General features: G+C 44.7%; 1 protein-coding gene across 5 annotated transcripts in view; it reads right to left on the bottom strand.

Annotated features, from left to right (window-relative positions):
- Positions 1–18,732, bottom strand: part of grin2cb (glutamate receptor, ionotropic, N-methyl D-aspartate 2Cb) — a 142,933-nt gene extending 124,201 nt beyond the window's left edge. For 3 of the 5 annotated variants that reach the window (XR_005458025.1, XR_005458024.1, XM_038777752.1), the window contains exon 1: positions 17,035–17,223. The gene's annotated coding sequence lies outside the window, so the exon portion shown is untranslated. Of the gene's footprint in view, positions 1–17,034; positions 17,224–18,445 lie in introns of those variants that run through there. The other 2 variants (XM_038777750.1, XM_038777751.1) reach the window with 2 other exon arrangements.
- Between the last annotated feature and the right edge of the window lie 1,806 nt (positions 18,733–20,538).

Genomic DNA, 20,538 nt, shown 5'->3' with positions numbered 1-20,538 from the left:
CTGCACTGTAAATTCTATGTAAATCTATGTAAATGTCCACAATATACCAGCTGAGGCCTAACCGGTAATATACAGAGTGCTGACAGAATGTCTTTGCTTCTATATTCTATTCCTCTGTTTTTAAACCCAACTAACCCATATGTTTATTTAACCATTTATTCAATTTGTTGTGCCATATTTAAGGATATGTGTACATGGACACCATGGTCCCCAGACCCATCGAAATCATGCATTTTACAGTATACTGTCTTTCTGCTGTAGGTCCTTCCAAAGTATCTCATAACATATTTCTCTGCATTGAATTCCATCTGCCATGTTTCTGCCCAATTCACCATTCCATCTTATGCCACCTTGAAGCCAAGGCTGTCCCCGTCACTGCACTACTTTGCCGAGTTTTGTATCATCTGCAAACTTTATTGTGCTACTCCCTACACCGGAGCAAAAAGAAAAGTGTTGTCTGGATGCTGGAAATCTGAATGACAAACAGAAAATGCTGGAAATACTCCGCAGGCCATAAAAGCCAGTGACCTGAAACTATGTTCCTCTTTTCACAGATCTGCTGAGTGTTTCCAACATTTTCTGCTTTTCTTCCCTACACAAAGATCTAGGTTGCTCATGCAATATGTAAACAGCTATGGACCTAAAATTGACCCCTGGGGAATATCACAGCAAACCCTACCCTAGCATGAAAACCCGTCATTCACCACCCGATGGTTCTGTCACTGATCTAATTTTGAATCAATGCTGACACTTTCCTCTTTAGTCTATGGATTTCAAACTTCCGAACAAGCCTTCTGTGTGACATTTTGTCAAATGCCCTCCTAAAGTTTATTTATACGTCTCTTGCATTAACCTATTTTGTTGTCTCATCAAAGAGTTTAATCAAGTAAGTCGGACACAAGTATCATCGAATTTACAGTGCAGAAGGAGGTCATTTGGCCCATCGAGTCTCCACCAGCCCTTGGAAAGAGCACCCTATTTAAGCCCAAGCCTTCACCCTAACTCCGTAACCCTGTAACCCCACCTAATGTTTTGGACACTAAGGGGCATTTTTAGCAGGCCAATCTACCTAACCTGCACTTCTTTGGTAGCCTTTAACAAACCCACACTGGCTCACTACAATTAATCCATGCCTTTCCAAATTAAACTTCATTTTGTCTCTGAAATGGTTCCCAACAACTTCACCATCACTGATCTTAGGCCTGTAGTTTCCTAGTTTACCCTTCTTCCAGTTTTTGACAAGTGGTATATAAAAGAAAATGCTTCAGTCCTCATTCACTAGTGTATCCAATGAGGATTGAAAGCTTGTGGCCAATCTCTCAGCTATTTTTACTTTTGAATCTTTCAGCAGCAAGAGATGTATTTCATCTGGACAAGGTGATTTACCAACTTGCAATAATGCTAATGTTTTTGGTATTTCTTCTCTATTATTATCCTGTCCATCTCTTTTAATGTAACATTCACATCATTCCCCTCCCCTGTAAAGGCGGATGCAAACAGATGGGAAGTTTTAATTTGAAACTTCAGCCGTGTCCTCTGTCCTTACATGAAGGTTTTCCTTTCAATCCTGAATAGGGCCAACGTTTTCTTCAGTTTATACATTTTATATATTAGAAAATTGTTTAATGTTCAATTTAACGTTATCTGTTAATCCTTCCGCACAATCTCTCTTTGATTCTCATATTCATTTTGTCAAGGCCCTCAGAAACTTTTCATAATCTTCCTGGATATTAACTGAATCTTGCTCCTGACATCTGACATCCTATTTTTAACTGTTTTGTTTTAACTTTGTCATCAAGGGCACATTAAATTTGATGCTCAGCCTTTTCCCTTCAATAGAAATATGCCTAGTTTAGACCTAAACCACGCCTAGCTTACACCTAAACTATGCCTAGTTTACACCTAAACCATGCCTAGTTTAGACCTAAACCATGCCTAGTTTAGACCTAAACCACGCCTAGCTTACACCTAAACTATGCCTAGTTTACACCTAAAGCACACCTAGTTTATACCTAAACCACACCTAGTTTACACTTAAACCATGCCTAGTTTACCCTAAACCATGCCTAGTTTACACCTAAACCAGGCCTAGTTAATACCTAAACCACGCCTAGTTTACACCTAAACCACGCCTAGTTTACACTTAAACCATGCCTAGTTTATACCTAAACCACACCTAGTTTAAACCTATACCATGCCTAGTTTACCATAAACCACGCCTAGTTTACCCTAATCCACGCCTAGTTTACACATAAACCATGCCTAGTTTACACCTAAACTACGCCTAGTTTAGACCAAAACCATGCCTAGTTTACACCTAAACCACGCCTAGTTTACAACTAAACTACACCTAGTTTACACCTAAACTACGCCTAGTTTACACCTAAACCATGCCTAGTTTACACCTAAACCACGCCTAGTTTATACATAAACAACGCCTAGTTTAGACCAAAACCACGCCTAGTTTATACCTAAACCACGCCTTGTTTACACCTAAACCACGCCTAGTTTAAACCTAAACCACGCCTAGTTTACACCTAAACCACGCCTACTTTGTACCTAAGACCATGCCTAGTTTACACCTAAACGATGCCTACTTTAGACCAAAACCACGCCTAGTTTACACCTAAACCATGCCTAGCTTACACCTAAACCACGCCTAGTTTACACCTAAACTATGCCTAGTTTACATCTAAACCACAGCAATTAAACCCTAAACCATGCCTAGTTTATACCTAAACAAAGCCTAGTTTACACCTAAACCACGCCTAGTTTATACCTAAACTACGCCTAGTTTACACCTAAACCACGCCTTGTTTACACCTAGATCACGCCTAGTTTATACCAAAACCACGCCTAGTTTACACCTAAACCACGCCTTGTTTACACTTAAACCATGCCTAGTTTATACCTAAACCACGCCTAGTTTACACCTAAACCACACCTAGTTTAAACCTAAACCATGCCTAGTTTACCCTAAACCACGCCTAGTTTACCCAAAACCAGGCCTAGTTTACACCTAAACCATGCCTAGCTTACACCTAAACTACGCCTAGTTTACACCTAAACTACGCCTAGGTTACACCTAAACCACGCCTAGTTTACACCTAAACCACGCCTAGTTTATACCTAAACAACGCCTAGTTTACACCTAAACCACGCCTTGTTTGGACCAAAACCACGCCTAGTTTATACCTAAACCACGTCTATTTTAAACCTAGACCATGCCTAGTTTACCCTAAACCATGCCTAGTTTACACCTAAACTACGTCTAGTTTACACCTAAACCACGCCTAGTTTATACCTAAACAACGCCTAGTTTACACCTAAACCACGCCTAGTTTACACCTAAACAACGCCTAGTTTACACCTAAACCATGCCTAGTATAGACCAAAACCACACCTTGTTTACGCCTAAACCACATCTAGTTTACCCTAAACCACGCCTAGTTTAGACCAAAACCACGCCCAGTTTATATCTAAACCACACCTAGTTTAGACCAAAACTACGCCTAGTTTACACCTAAACCATGCCTAGTTTAGACCTAAACCACGCCTAGCTTACACCTAAACTATGCCTAGTTTACACCTAAAGCACACCTAGTTTATACCTAAACCACACCTAGTTTACACTTAAACCATGCCTAGTTTACCCTAAACCATGCCTAGTTTACACCTAAACCAGGCCTAGTTAATACCTAAACCACGCCTAGTTTACACCTAAACCACGCCTAGTTTACACTTAAACCATGCCTAGTTTATACCTAAACCACACCTAGTTTAAACCTATACCATGCCTAGTTTACCATAAACCACGCCTAGTTTACCCTAATCCACGCCTAGTTTACACATAAACCATGCCTAGTTTACACCTAAACTACGCCTAGTTTAGACCAAAACCATGCCTAGTTTACACCTAAACCACGCCTAGTTTACAACTAAACTACACCTAGTTTACACCTAAACTACGCCTAGTTTACACCTAAACCATGCCTAGTTTACACCTAAACCACGCCTAGTTTATACATAAACAACGCCTAGTTTAGACCAAAACCACGCCTAGTTTATACCTAAACCACGCCTTGTTTACACCTAAACCACGCCTAGTTTAAACCTAAACCACGCCTAGTTTACACCTAAACCATGCCTACTTTGTACCTAAGACCATGCCTAGTTTACACCTAAACGATGCCTACTTTAGACCAAAACCACGCCTAGTTTACACCTAAACCATGCCTAGCTTACACCTAAACCACGCCTAGTTTACATCTAAACCACAGCAATTTAACCCTAAACCATGCCTAGTTTATACCTAAACAAAGCCTAGTTTACACCTAAACCACGCCTAGTTTATACCTAAACTACGCCTAGTTTACACCTAAACCACGCCTTGTTTACACCTAGATCACGCCTAGTTTATACCAAAACCACGCCTAGTTTACACCTAAACCACGCCTTGTTTACACTTAAACCATGCCTAGTTTATACCTAAACCACGCCTAGTTTACACCTAAACCACACCTAGTTTAAACCTAAACCATGCCTAGTTTATCCTAAACCACGCCTAGTTTACCCAAAACCAGGCCTAGTTTACACCTAAACCATGCCTAGCTTACACCTAAACTACGCCTAGTTTACACCTAAACTACGCCTAGGTTACACCTAAACCACGCCTAGTTTACACCTAAACCACGCCTAGTTTATACCTAAACAACGCCTAGTTTACACCTAAACCACGCCTTGTTTGGACCAAAACCACGCCTAGTTTATACCTAAACCACGTCTATTTTAAACCTAGACCATGCCTAGTTTACCCTAAACCATGCCTAGTTTACACCTAAACTACGTCTAGTTTACACCTAAACCACGCCTAGTTTATACCTAAACAACGCCTAGTTTACACCTAAACCACGCCTAGTTTACACCTAAACAACGCCTAGTTTACACCTAAACCATGCCTAGTATAGACCAAAACCACACCTTGTTTACGCCTAAACCACATCTAGTTTACCCTAAACCACGCCTAGTTTAGACCAAAACCACGCCCAGTTTATATCTAAACCACACCTAGTTTAGACCAAAACTACGCCTAGTTTACACCTAAACCACACCTAGTTTAGACCAAAACCACGCCTAGTTTACACCTAAACCACGCCTAGTTTACACCTAAACACCGCCGAGCTTAGACCTGAACCACGCCTAGTTTACACCTAAACCACGCATAGTTTAGACCAAAACCACGTCTTGTTTACACCTAAACTACGCCTAGTTTACACCTAAACCATGCCTAGTTCATACCTAAACCACATCTAGTTTACACCTAAACCACGCCTTGTTTACACCAAAACCACGCCTTGTTTACACCTAAACCACGCCTTGTTTACACCTAGACCACTCCTAGTTTATACCAAACCCACGCCTAGTTTACACCTAAACCACGCCTAGTTTAAACCTAAACCACGCCTAGTTTACACCTAAACCACACCTAGTTTAAACCTAAACCATGCCTAGTTTTCCCTAAACCACGCCTAGTTTACCCTAAACCACGCCTAGTTTACACCTAAACGATGCCTAGTTTAGACCAAAACCACGCCTAGTTTACACCTAAACCACGCCTAGTTTCGACCTAAACCACACCTAGTTTAAACCTAAACGATGCCTAGTTTTCCCTAAACCACGCCTAGTTTACCCTAAACCACGCCTAGTTTACACCTAAACGATGCCTAGTTTAGACCAAAACCACGCCTAGTTTATACCTAAACCACGCCTAGTTTCGACCTAAACCACACCTAGTTTAAACCTAAACCATGCCTAGTTTACCCTAAACCACGCCTAGTTTACCCTAAACTACGCCTAGTTTACACCTAAACCACGCCTAGTTTAGACCAAAACCACGCCTAGTTTACACCTAAACCATGCCTGGCTTACACCTAAACTACGCCTAGTTTACACCTAAACTATGCCTAGTTTACACCTAAACCACGCCAATTTACACCTAAACCACGCCTAGTTTATACCTAAACAAAGCCTAGTTTACACCTAAACCATGCCTAGCTTACACCTAAACTACGCCTAGTTTACACCTAAACTACGCCTAGGTTACACCTAAACCACGCCTAGTTTACACCTAAACCACGCCTAGTTTATACCTAAACAATGCCTAGTTTACACCTAAACCACGCCTTGTTTGGACCAAAACCACGCCTAGTTTATACCTAAACCACGTCTATTTTAAACCTAGACCATGCCTAGTTTACCCTAAACCATGCCTAGTTTACACCTAAACTACGTCTAGTTTACACCTAAACCACGCCTAGTTTATACCTAAACAACGCCTAGTTTACACCTAAACCACGCCTAGTTTACACCTAAACAACGCCTAGTTTACACCTAAACCATGCCTAGTATAGACCAAAACCACACCTTGTTTACGCCTAAACCACATCTAGTTTACCCTAAACCACGCCTAGTTTAGACCAAAACCACGCCCAGTTTATATCTAAACCACACCTAGTTTAGACCAAAACTACGCCTAGTTTACACCTAAACCACACCTAGTTTAGACCAAAACCACGCCTAGTTTACACCTAAACCACGCCTAGTTTACACCTAAACACCGCCTAGCTTAGACCTGAACCACGCCTAGTTTACACCTAAACCACGCCTAGTTTAGACCAAAACCACGTCTTGTTTACACCTAAACTACGCCTAGTTTACACCTAAACCATGCCTAGTTCATACCTAAACCACATCTAGTTTACACCTAAACCACGCCTTGTTTACACCAAAACCACGCCTTGTTTACACCTAGACCACTCCTAGTTTATACCAAAACCACGCCTAGTTTACACCTAAACCACGCCTTGTTTACACCTAGACCATGCCTAGATTATACCAAACCCACGCCTAGTTTACACCTAAACCACGCCTAGTTTAAACCTAAACCACGCCTAGTTTACACCTAAACCACACCTAGTTTAAACCTAAACCATGCCTAGTTTTCCCTAAACCACGCCTAGTTTACCCTAAACCACGCCTAGTTTACACCTAAACGATGCCTAGTTTAGACCAAAACCACGCCTAGTTTACACCTAAACCACGCCTAGTTTCGACCTAAACCACACCTAGTTTAAACCTAAACGATGCCTAGTTTTCCCTAAACCACGCCTAGTTTACCCTAAACCACGCCTAGTTTACACCTAAACGATGCCTAGTTTAGACCAAAACCACGCCTAGTTTATACCTAAACCACGCCTAGTTTCGACCTAAACCACACCTAGTTTAAACCTAAACCATGCCTAGTTTACCCTAAACCACGCCTAGTTTACCCTAAACTACGCCTAGTTTACACCTAAACCACGCCTAGTTTAGACCAAAACCACGCCTAGTTTACACCTAAACCATGCCTGGCTTACACCTAAACTACGCCTAGTTTACACCTAAACTATGCCTAGTTTACACCTAAACCACGCCAATTTACACCTAAACCACGCCTAGTTTATACCTAAACAAAGCCTAGTTTACACCTAAACCATGCCTAGCTTACACCTAAACTACGCCTAGTTTACACCTAAACTACGCCTAGGTTACACCTAAACCACCCCTAGTTTACACCTAAACCACGCCTAGTTTATACCTAAACAACGCCTAGTTTACACCTAAACCACGCCTTGTTTGGACCAAAACCACGCCTAGTTTATACCTAAACCACGTCTATTTTAAACCTAGACCATGCCTAGTTTACCCTAAACCATGCCTAGTTTACACCTAAACTACGTCTAGTTTACACCTAAACCACGCCTAGTTTATACCTAAACAACGCCTAGTTTACACCTAAACCACGCCTAGTTTACACCTAAACAACGCCTAGTTTAAACCTAAACCATGCCTAGTATAGACCAAAACCACACCTTGTTTACGCCTAAACCACATCTAGTTTACCCTAAACCACGCCTAGTTTAGACCAAAACCACGCCCAGTTTATATCTAAACCACACCTAGTTTAGACCAAAACTACGCCTAGTTTACACCTAAACCACGCCTAGTTTACACCTAAACCACGCCTAGTTTACACCTAAACACCGCCTAGCTTAGACCTGAACCACGCCTAGTTTACACCTAAACCACGCCTAGTTTAGACCAAAACCACGTCTTGTTTACACCTAAACTACGCCTAGTTTACACCTAAACCATGCCTAGTTCATACCTAAACCACATCTAGTTTACACCTAAACCACGCCTTGTTTACACCAAAACCACGCCTTGTTTACACCTAAACCACGCCTTGTTTACACCTAGACCACTCCTAGTTTATACCAAAACCACGCCTAGTTTACACCTAAACCACGCCTTGTTTACACCTAGACCACGCCTAGATTATACCAAACCCACGCCTAGTTTACACCTAAACCACACCTAGTTTAAACCTAAACCATGCCTAGTTTTCCCTAAACCACGCCTAGTTTACCCTAAACCACGCCTAGTTTACACCTAAACGATGCCTAGTTTAGACCAAAACCACGCCTAGTTTACACCTAAACCACGCCTAGTTTCGACCTAAACCACACCTAGTTTAAACCTAAACGATGCCTAGTTTTCCCTAAACCACGCCTAGTTTACCCTAAACCACGCCTAGTTTACACCTAAACGATGCCTAGTTTAGACCAAAACCACGCCTAGTTTATACCTAAACCACGCCTAGTTTCGACCTAAACCACACCTAGTTTAAACCTAAACCATGCCTAGTTTACCCTAAACCACGCCTAGTTTACCCTAAACTACGCCTAGTTTACACCTAAACCACGCCTAGTTTAGACCAAAACCACGCCTAGTTTACACCTAAACCATGCCTGGCTTACACCTAAACTACGCCTAGTTTACACCTAAACTATGCCTAGTTTACACCTAAACCACGCCAATTTACACCTAAACCACGCCTAGTTTATACCTAAACAAAGCCTAGTTTACACCTAAACCATGCCTAGTTTATACCTAAACTACGCCTAGTTTACACCTAAATCACACCTTGTTTCCACCTAAACCACGCCTAGTTTATACCTAAACCACACCTAGTTTACACCTAAACCGCACCTACTTTATACCGAAACCATGCCTAGTTTATACCTAAACCACGCCTAGTTTAAACCTAAACCATGCCTAGTTTACACCTAAACTACGCCTAGGTTACACCTAAACCACGCCTAGTTTACACCTAAACCATGCCTAGTTTATACCTAAACAACGCCTAGTTTACACCTAAACCACGCCTAGTTTATACCTAAACAACGCCTAGTTTATACCTAAACAACGCCTAGTTTATACCTAAACCACGCCTAGTTTAGACCTAAACCACGCCTATTTTAAACCGAAACCATGCCTAGTTTACACCTAAACAACGCCTAGTTTACACCTAAACCACGCCTAGTTTACACCTAAACCAAGCCTAGTTTACACCTAAACAACGCCTAGTTTACACCTAAACCACGCCTAGTTTAAACCTAAACCATGCCTAGTTTACCCTAAACCACGCCTAGTTTACCCTAAACCACGCCCAGTTTATATCTAAACCACGCCTAGTTTACACCTAAACCACGCCTAGTTTAGACCAAAACCACGCCTAGTTTACACCTAAACCATGCCTAGTTTACACCTAAACAACTCCTAGTTTAGACCTGAACCACGCCTAGTTTACACCTAAACCACGCCTAGTTTAGACCAATACCACGCCTTGTTTACACCTAAACTACGCCTAGTTTACACCTAAAGCATGCCTAGTTTATAACTAAACCACATCTAGTTTACACCTAAACCACATCTAGTTTACACCTAAACCACGCCTAGTTTACACCTAAACCACGCCTTGTTTGCACCTAACCCACGCCTTGTTTACACCTAGACCACGCCTTGTTTACACCTAGACCACGCCTAGTTTATACCAAAACCACGCCTAGTTTACACCTAAACCACGCCTTGTTTACACCTAGACCATGCCTAGTTTACACCTAAACCACGCCTAGTTTACACCTAAACTACGCCTAGTTCCCACCTAAACCACGCCTAGTTTATACCAAAATCATGCCTAGTTTCCACCTAAACCACGCCTAGTTTATACCAAAACCACGCCTAGTTTACACCTAAACTACGCCTAGTTTCCACCTAAACCACGCCTAGTTTATACCTAAACCACATCTAGTTTACACCTAAACCACGCATAGTTTACACCTAAACCATCTCTTCCCTGCCCATAATTGCTCTGATGCTGTTAGACCCTGCAATTGTCTTTTCCCTTCACTTCCTTTCTAGACCCAGGTCCATATGAACTAGGATCAGGAGTAGGCCATTTGGCTCCTCAAGCCTGCTCCAACATTCACATAGACCGTAGCTGATCTGATTGTGGCCCCAACTCCACATTCTGCATACCCCCGACAACCTTTGGATTCCTTGTTAGTCCAAAATCTATCCACCTCTGCTTAAAAATATTCAATGACCCTGTCTCCACAGCTCTCTGGGAAAGAGAGGTCCAAAGACTCACAGCCCTGAGAGAAAAAGGGAGCGATTCTCCCAACGGGTGACTAAGTCCCGACGCCGGAGTGAAAACCGGGGTGTTTCACTCCGGCATCAGAGGCCACTTCTCACCCCCTATTCTCCCACCAGCAGGGGGCTAGGAGTGACGGCACGTCAATTTCGCGTGCCGAGCCTTGGCGCCCGCGTCAAAGTGGCGCCGCATAAATGACGCGACCGGCGGCGCTTAAATGACGTCACCCGCGCATGCGCAGGTTGGCTGGCGCCATGGAGGATTTATCCTGCGGGGCGGCGGAGGAAAAAGAGTGCGTCCGTTAGAGATGCCGGCCCGCCGATCGGTGGGCACCGATCGCGAGCCAGACCCCTCCTTGGCACCTCCCTGGTGCTAGGTCCTGCCCCCCCCCCCCACAGGCCGCACACGCAGCGTTCGCACGCTGTTCACGCCGGCAGCGACCAGGTGTGGTTGGCGCCGGCGTGAACCGGTCAGATTGGGTAGGCCGCTCAGCCCACCTGGGCTGGAGAATTGCCGCTCGACCGTTAGGAACGGCGAGCGACGATTCTCCGAGCAGCCTGTCGTAAAACTCGGCACGCCGTTTTGGGGGGTGGGGGGGGGGTGGGAGAATCGCGTGCGGGTGCCAGGGCGGCATGGCGGGAATCGCCCAGCACTCTTGCGATTCTCCCACCCGGCGTGGGGGTCGGAGAATCGCGCCCAAAATGTTTCCTCACCTCCATCTTAACCGGGACGATTTTTAAACTGTCTCTAGCCCTTTTCATCATCCAATAATAATAATAATCTTTATTGGTGTCACCCAAGCGGGATTGAACCCAGGACCCTATCGCTTTGAAGCAACAGTGCTAACCACTGTGCTCCCAAGTCACTTTCGGAACTTGCATGTTTCAATAATGGATGCAACCTGTCCAACATTTCCTCATAAGATAACACCACTCCCAGCCCCTCAGTCGAATGAACCTTCACTGAAATGCTTCTAATGCATTTGTATGCTTCCTTAAATAAGGAGACCAAAACTGTACACAGAGCTGCAGATGTGGTTTCACCAATGCTCTCTGCAGCTGTAGCAAAACTTCCCTATTTTATATTCCATTCCTCTTGCAATAAATGGCAACATTCAATTTGCCTTCCTAATCACTTGCAGTACCTGCATACTAACATTTTGTGATTCATGAACCCAGATCCCTTTGCACCTCAGAGCTCTGCAATCTCTCACTACTTAAATCGTATATTGTTTTTCTATCCTTCCTGCCAAGTTCACATTTTCCCCACATCATTCTCCAACTGCCACATTTTTGCCCACTCACTTAAGCTATCTACATCCCTTTGCAGACTCCATGGTCAGGATTCTCCGTTCGCCGACGCCGAATTCGCGTTCGGCCATCGGCCGGGGAATACCCGATTCCGACCCCTTATACCCAGCATTGCTGTATTCCTCATTGGGTTAAAAACACAGTGATAAAAAGTTCTCTTGCACACATTTCAGGAATTCATCCCTTACTTTGCCTTTTACACTATTTTTCACAGTCTACATTAAAATAATTGAAGCCTCCTTCCAGATCTTGTGTATTGCTGAAAAGAGAAAAAGATATGCTGTCAAAGCTTTTCATCTTGCACTCATCAGGTCAGATTCACAAGAATATCAAATTTCAAAGGGAACAGCAATTTATACTGCATGAAAAGAGATTGCTTGATAGGTTGGCAAGTAGGCCTTAATTGGTCGAGGCAATGCAATGGACAATGCACCAGGAAACAGTTAACTGCCAAGCTTTAGTTTAAATTGAAACTAGGCAGGTTGACTCTGATTGGTCATGGCAATGCCATGGGAAATGATCTATGAAATAGGTGTCCCCAAGCTGTTTTTTAGTTGAAAAAGCATGCATGGATATGTCCTTTCTGTTTACAAAGGAAAGGGCCATGTGTGTGAGTATATATAGTTTCTACTGCACCTAAGTGAGCCACACTGGAAAGCCGACTGATAATCTTCAATTGGATTTCAGTGCAATTCTTAGCACAACCAGGATTGTTTAGTAAGTGTTGTCCAATCATGGAATCACATCTAATGTTGGACACTTTGGTCTGAGTTTTTCAAGCATGGGCTCGGTGAATATGGTCAGTACTTTGCCTGTTGTGAACAGCAAAGGAATTTGCTGTTTGATATGATCCACCAGTTATAGGGACATACAGCCCACAATACCTGGCATCGCACCAGCACTGAAATTCCTGTACCATATTACTCATTTGTCTGATAATCAGAACATCTTTTGGCTTGACAGCAGCATCCTTTTAGTGAAGAATACCACTCAAGTTGCCACTGCATAGTGGCGGTGTGAAACAGCCAGTTTCACCTCTTGCTCAGATTTTTGAGGAACCTGCCCTTGCGGAGTAAATGGAGGTAGACTCGACGTTTCTCAGGGCTGAAAGTAGTGGCCTTAGGCTCAATCCTGGGTCTGAGTGATATACAGTGAGAAATGATCAGATTGGAGTAGCTATTATCCCACAGGGTAGCTTTGGGAGGCCCCGCAAATCACTTTCATACGTTTGGGTCCTGTCCAAAACTGGAGGGGTATTGGAGGGAGGTCTTCAGGGTAATCTCGAAGGTGGTGCATTTGAAACTCTAACCAGGTTCCCTGGAAGCCATATTTGGGGTATCGGATTAGTCGGGGTTGGCAGATGTCTTAGCCTTCACCTCTTTGATTACCCGAAGGTGTGTCCTGTTGGGGTGGAGGTCAGCTTCCCCACACTGTGACTTGGTGTGGTGGGGGGATCTGCTGGAGTTCTTAGCACTCGAGAAAGTGAAGTTTGAGTTGAGGAGAAGGATGGAAGGGGTCTACAATTCAAGGGCTTTGTTTAATCTGCATTTTCAAGAATTGGATGACATCGAACAATAGGGAGGTTTGGAGTGTATGTGTTGTTGGTGACTATGTATGGGTGATGGTGGATTCCTGATTCTTTTTCTTTGGTGTTTGTATTTAATATGTTGAGGGTTGGTGGGATGAAGGGATTTTCTAAAATTATAGAATTTACAGTGCAGAAGGAGGCCATTCAGGCAATCGAGTCTGCACTGACCCCTGGAAAGAGCACCCCAGTTAAGCCCACACCTCCATCCCATTGTTGGCCAGGGGATTGCCATTGTATTTGTATCCGTTGATTGTTTGTTGGTGGGTGTAAATTTGGATGAAAATGTAAAAAAGGAGAATAAAAATATTTTTTAAAAAGAGGATAGCCTTGATGTGCCCTGTCTTGGCATCAAGCTTGCAGGGTGAGCAAATGACTCCGATCTCATTTACAAATTGTACGTGTTCTTGTGAATCTGACTTGATGAGTGCAAGACAAAAAGCTTCAACAACATATCTTTTTATTTCAGCAACGACTCAATTTTTCTCCATTTTGTCTGCACATTTGCCACTCTATTTTAATTTCCCTGTATAAGGTGGCCAATTGTATACAGCCAGCAATGTCATAATTCCCCTATTGTTTCTTAGTTCTAAGCAAATGAATTCTGTTTTCAACTCAAGTGCATATCCCTCTCCAGTGCTGGTAGTTTATTTGATCAATACTGCAAACCCTTTCTTTCATTTCCTTTCCTATCTGTCCGAAATACATCATTGAAATGTATTATTTTTAATATTTATCATATTATTATTGATTAATGAATGCCCATTCCTCCCCTGGTTTAAACCACATTTTCTGGTATTGGCACATTTCATCACCACATGTGGCTATTTGCACCTTCAGTTCACAACTTATCTACCATGATTCAGTTACTTATGCCAATACACCCTGAATTCATCTCCGTCTGCCTTGCATTTCTTCCTACCCGATTCCTCCTATTTCTGAACTATTTATCCCCATGCCGTTTGCCTGGTTTCAGTCATCTGCACAACTTTATATGAATCTTCATATAAATGCAAGCTATTGTAGCATGCTCAACAACAGAAAGTGGGAAGATAGAGCAACATATATCTTGCCATATTGGAAAATCATTTACGAAAAAACAACAACATAGCTCTTCCTGGGATTTAGAAAATGTCCCACAAAAAAAGAGGATTGCTGTTGCAACACATAACTGGAAAGGGAGAAAATGATAAACAAGGTAACAGTACATCAATCACCCTGACGTCGGCAAGCTTCTTGGTGTCGCAATATCGGATAAATTACTTTTGTCATAACCTGCGATAATTAAGGACAGTCAGAATTGATTTATCGAAGGGAAGTCAGGTCTGACAATTCTAAGTGTACCTTGAGGAACTAACAGCGCATTAATGAAGGAAGTGCAGTGGATATAGTGAATTTCCAGAGGCAGTCAATATGATGCCACCTGGGAAGCTTGTTGATCAAGTTGTTAACATATTAAAGGGAATGTCACCACATTTTAGGAAGTGATCTAAGAGAATACAAAGTGGTTGTATTGAATGGATGGTTTTCAGATTGGCAGGCTGCTAATGGAAATTTCACCATAAATCAGGGCAGTGATCATCGTGAAATATAAAAATAGTCTCGTTAAAGTGGGCACAATATCAACATTTTAAACAATGCAACAATAGACAGCGGCCTTTCTGTGAAGTTGACTAAGTGATTTCAGGAGCACTGAGTATAGTAATGCCAAGGGCAACTGAATGAAGAGAAATGTGAAGTGATATATTGCAGGAGGAAGAATAAGGAGAGAAAATACATATTGAGTAGTAAAAAGCAAAAGGACCAAAAGCCTTAGGCATTGAAATGCACAAATCGTAAATGCACAAGGATGAGTTGTTCAAATACAATTTCAAAATTTGCAGATGACAGTAAATCTGGGCATATTGTTAATACTGAGGCAGCATGCCGAAATTGGCAAATGAATTCCAATAACTGTTATGTCTTGCATTTGCATTTGTGAGGTTACTACTTGAAAAAATGCACCCAAAAAGAGTAAAGAAACAAAGGGGTTGGTATGCAGATTCACCAGTCCCAAATGGCAGTGAGGTCATTTAATAAGGCCATTGACAAAACAAATAAAGCACTAATGAATAGAATTGAAAGGCAGAGAGGTTATGTCAAACTTTTAGATGAACTTAATAAAACGCAAACCCACTCTGTGTGGCCACAAAGCAACACTAGTAGGAATGAAAGAGAAAATGCTGGAAAATCTGAGCAGGTCTGTCAGCATCTGTAGGGAGAGAAAAAAGCTAACGTTTCGAGTCCGATTACTTTTTGTCAAAGCACTAGTAGGAATATGGGTAGACTTTATGGACTATTGAGCCTGGTCAATATGATCATGGTTGATCTTGGGTTTCAAATTCACTTTTGTGCCTGTTCCCTTGATTCACTGAGAGGCCCCAAAATCTGCCCATCCCAGTCTTAAATGTATTCAACAACGGAGCATTTGCAACTGTTTGTGGTTGAGAATACCAAAGATTCATAACCCTATGAGTGCAGGCATTTCTCCTCACCTCAGTCCTAAATGACCTGCTCCTTGTCCTGAGACTGTGTCCCCACCCCTCTCCGATCAGATCCCCTGACCAGCAGAAACAATCTCTCGGTATCTATCCTTTTAAGCCCCATTCAGAATCTTGTAACTTCCAATAAGATTATTTCTCATTCTTTTTTAAAATAAATTTAGTGTACCCAATTAATGTTTTCCAATGAAGGGGCAATTTAGCATGGCCAATCCACCTATCCTGCACATCTTATGGGTTGTGGGGGCGAAACCCACGCAAACACAGGGCGAATGTGCAAACTCCACACGAACAGTGACCCAGAGCCAGGATCGAACCTGGGACCTCGGCGCCGTGAGGCTGCAGGGCTAACCCACTGTGCCATCGTGCTGCCCCCTCAATCTTCTAATCTTCAGCGCATATAGGCTCAATTCAATCAGCCTCGCATTATAGGACAACCCAGGGGCCAGTTCAGTGAACTTCCACTGTACCTTCTCCAATGCAAGTGTATCCTTCCTTAAATATGGAGAGCAAAATTGAACACACCATTCTAGACGATATCCCACCAAACCCAATACAATTGTAGGGTGGCTTCTCAATTCCCGTACTCCAATCCCCTTGCAATAAACTCCAACGTGGCATTTGCCTTCCTAATTGTTGTACCGGCAATACCATATAGGAACGCAGCCAAGTCTCTTTAAGCAGCAATATTTACAAGTTCCACAAAATAATCTGCTTTTCTATTCGTTCGCCCAAAGTGAATATCTTCATACTCCCCCCCCCCCCCCCCCCCCCCGCTATCTCCATAACCTCGATACTCAGCCTGTATAAACGCTTTACTGATCCTCCCCACTTCCCCAATAACCGCCTATTTCTCCCTCGCCACCACTACCCTCCCCACACACACACATCACAGAACCCTGTGCACAGCCTCGTGTGTCATTATGTGATGGGCTAGGTTGTCACAGGGCTGGCATTTCAATAGTTACTGAATAAAACGTCTGATCTCAGGCAAGCAGCACTCGAACATAGTTCACAAGAGAGTCCCAGTATGAGAATTGGAGAGAGAAAATATGGTGAACTCACCGTGCAGCCCGGCGCCGCTTAGCTCTGAGAGTTGTGTGTGCGGGCATTCAAATCCAGCCTGCCCTCCTCGCCGGCTGCAGGAACCATGCAGTTTGGGGTTGACGGTGATTAACATATGGACTGACCCCAGCAGCCATTCCCCAGTCTCCAGTACCTAGAATGCCAGCTCCCACTCTCCAACCCCCAGCTCCCACCCGCACTGCCCACTTTCCAACCCCCAGCTCCCACCCGCACTGCCCACTTTCCAACCCCCAGCTCCCCCCCCCCCCCCACTGCCCAATCTCCAACCCCCAGCTCCCACCCCTACTTCCCACTCTCCAGCCCCCACCCCCACTGCCCACTCTCCAACCCCCACTCCCCAACCCCCAGCTTCCACCCCACTGCCCACTCTCCAACTCACAGCTCCCACCCCCCACTCTCCAACCCTCAGCCCCACTGCCCACTCTCCAACCCCTACTCTCCAACCCCCACTCTCCAACCCCCAGCCTCCACCCCCACTGCCCACTCTCCAACCCCCAGCCCCCACTGCCCACTCTCCAACCCCTACTCCCCACTCTCCAACCCCTAGCCTCCACCCCCACTGCCCACTCTCCAACCCCAGCCCCCACTGCCCACTCTCCAACCCCCAGCCTCCACCCCCACTGCCCACTCTCCAACCCCCAGCCCCCACTGCCCACTGCCCACTCTCCAACCCCCAGCCTCCACCCCCACTGCCCACTCTCCAACCCCCAGCCTCCACCCCCACTGCCCACTCTCCAACCCCCAGCCCCCACTGCCCACTCTCCAACCCCTACTCCCCACTCTCCAACCCCTAGCCTCCACCCCCACTGCCCGCTCTCCAACCCCCAGCCTCCACCCCCACTCTCCAGCCCCCACTGCCCACTCTCCAACCCCCACCCCCACTGCCCAGTCTCCAACCCCTACTCCCCACTCTCCAACCCCCAGCCTCCACCCCCACTGCCCACTCTCCAACCCCCAGCCCCCACTGCCCACTCTCCAACCCCCACCCCCACTCCCCAACCCCCAGCCCCCACTGCCCACTCTCCAACCCCCACCCCCACTCCCCAACCCCCAGCTTCCACCCCACTGCCCACTCTCCAACTCACAGCTCCCACCCCCACTCTCCAACCCTCAGCCCCCACTGCCCACTCTCCAACCCCTACTCCCCACTCTCCAACCCCCAGCCTCCACTCCCACTGCCTACTCCCCAACCCCCAGCTTCCACCCCCCCCCCCCCCCCCCCACTCCCCAATTCCCCAGCCCCCACGTCTTAGTTTCAAGTGTCCAGTCCCGGTTCCCCAGCACCGAGTCCCGAACTCCTCTCACCCCGCACCCCTACCTCCCCAGTTTTATTTTCCCCCGGAACGCCAAGTCTCCACAGTCACAATCCGGAAAGTGGCGGCACACTCACAGGAACGGGCTCCCAAGTATTGTCCTCTTCCAAACTCCCCCTCCCAGCAGATTGATAGCAAAGCTGCCGAGGAGGCAGCGCCAACATAAAGATGCGCTTCAGGGGACACCAAACATTCCAAAGTGCGAGAGAGACTGTGAGAGGTTCAGCACTCTGGACAGCTCACTTCACCGCTCTGCTCTCTCATCTTTCACAAACAACAATCCCGAGCAAGGAGCCCTTCAACTTCAACAATTAACCCTTCCACGGAGGACTGAAAAGCAGAATTAGGTCAATCACTTCACTCTCCTCCCAGTGATTGCTTTCCTCTCTCAGTCTGTCTCCTCGCATTATCCGACCATGCACCCCCCCCCCCCCCCCCCCACACACACACCTCTACACTCCCTGCTCGAAACCCCTCTCGCATTTACTCACCTTCTCGACTCTCTCCACCTACCTTCTCTATATCCCCTGTGTCCACCCTCTCCCCACACCCAGCACTCACCCTCTGTACCCCTGCAATTAAATCTCTATAACCTTTTATGATTTCGATAATCAGCCTCTACTTTAATCCCCTGTACCCACTCCCTACCTAAACCCACAAGGATTAGGCCATCTTGCCCTTCGATCCTGCTGCACGGTCCAATGGGATTGTGGCTAATCTCCATCCTAACTTCACTGAACCCACCTTTGCTCATATCTCTTAATACTTTGGGTCACAGAAACCTAACGACCCCAGATTTACAATTGAAATAGCACCAATTGGCATTTGGAAAAGTGGGTTCCAAAATTGAATCACCCGGTGGGTGCTTTCTAGTTTCGTCCCTGAAAGTTCTGGACCTGATTTTCAGACTCTGCCCCCAGCCCTAGATTCCCAGACCAAGGAAAATAGCGACTAGCTATCCTCTGTATCTGTTCCCACTAACATCTTGAAAACTTGGACCTAAATTCCAGAGAATGTGACCCTAATTTGTGCAATCCCTCCCCGTAATTTATCCTTTGAAGTCCCCATTCCACACTGGTAAATCTAGGCTGCTCTCCCTCCAAGGTCAAAATATCCTTTCTAAGGTGTGATACTCAGAAATCCTCAAAAGATAAGCATTCCATTAGTCTTTTGAATTATTTTCTGCGTCCGTTCCTAATATATTAATTATCCATATCCAGCTGGAACCCCAGATGTCTTTGAATTGCCTTTCAAATTACCCTCTGCAAGATATTCTGTTTTATCCTTTTTTATATCCGAAGTGGAGGACCTCACATTTGCCAACATTGCCTTTTGGAACGACACAGAAATAATATCCATCAACATTACCCTGTCTGCTTCAAAAATTTCAATCAGGTTTATCAGGCACAACTTATTCTGGTTTAGCTGGTTTAGCTCACTGGGCTAAATCGCTGTCTTTTAAAGCAGACCAAGCAGGCCAGCAGCACGATTCGATTCCCGTACCAGCCTCCCCGAACAGGCACCAGAATGTGGCGACTAGGGGCTTTTCACAGTAACTTCATTGAAGCCTACTCGTGACAATAAGCGATTTTCATTTTTCATTTTTTCATTTCTTTGCAAATCCATGATGACTCTCATCAGCTGAAAGATTTCAAGGAGTTAAAACGTTGTATGCTTTCTAGTACTTTCCCAATGCTAGATATTTGACTAACTGGCCCACAATCCTTTGGCTTTCCTTCTCACCTTTCTTCAGTACCATTATTTTCTTCATTACGTTATACATAGAAACATACATAGAAAATAGAAGCAGGAGGAGGCCATTCAGCCCTTCAAGCCGGCTCCACCATTCATTATGATCATCAAGTTCATTACCCTGATCCCGCCTTTCCCCCCATATCCCTTGATCCCTTTAGCCCCAAGAGCTATATCTAATTCCTTCTTGAAATCACTCAATATTTTACTACTTTCTGTAGTAGTGAATTCCACAGATTCACCACTCTCTGGGTGAAGAAATTTCTCCTCAACTCAGTCCTAAAAGGTTTAGCCCTTATTCTCAACTATGACCCCTAGTTCTGGACTCCCCACACCATCAGGAACATTCTTTCTAAATCTACCCTGTCTAACCCTGTTTGAATTTTTAAGTTTCTATGAGATTCACTCTCACCCTTCT

This window comes from Scyliorhinus canicula, chromosome 18 (genome assembly GCF_902713615.1).
Source record: "Scyliorhinus canicula chromosome 18, sScyCan1.1, whole genome shotgun sequence".
Taxonomy (NCBI): domain Eukaryota; kingdom Metazoa; phylum Chordata; class Chondrichthyes; order Carcharhiniformes; family Scyliorhinidae; genus Scyliorhinus; species Scyliorhinus canicula.
This window is presented reverse-complemented; position numbering and strand designations above follow the sequence as displayed.